The sequence below is a fragment of the Garra rufa genome, chromosome 11 (assembly GCF_049309525.1).
Source record: "Garra rufa chromosome 11, GarRuf1.0, whole genome shotgun sequence".
In the NCBI taxonomy this organism is placed as follows: Eukaryota; Metazoa; Chordata; class Actinopteri; order Cypriniformes; family Cyprinidae; genus Garra; species Garra rufa.
The window spans coordinates 49,099,915-49,100,215 of record NC_133371.1 but is presented as its reverse complement, the minus strand read 5'-3'; positions in this window follow the sequence as shown (position 1 = coordinate 49,100,215).

Here is a 301-nt window from a genome sequence, read left to right as displayed (position 1 = left end):
AGAATCAGACCACTGTGCTTGCTTGATGTGTTTATGTGTCGCTTTATATAGCTGCTGCACAGCTGGAAGCTCATTGGTCCATTCTGTAGATGCTCCAGGTGGAGGTAAAAATGTTCATCAAAGGTGACGCCGTTGAGGTGCTTAAAAATTAACAGCATATAAAGACCCTGAGAGCTTACAATCATGGATATTGGAGATGCTTTGAGTTTTGCCTGGGTTTATGAGTTTTGATGACCAAGCCAGCCATCATGAACTGATGTGAGGGTTGTGAATGTTCAGATGGAGCAGATTTCAGTTTGTC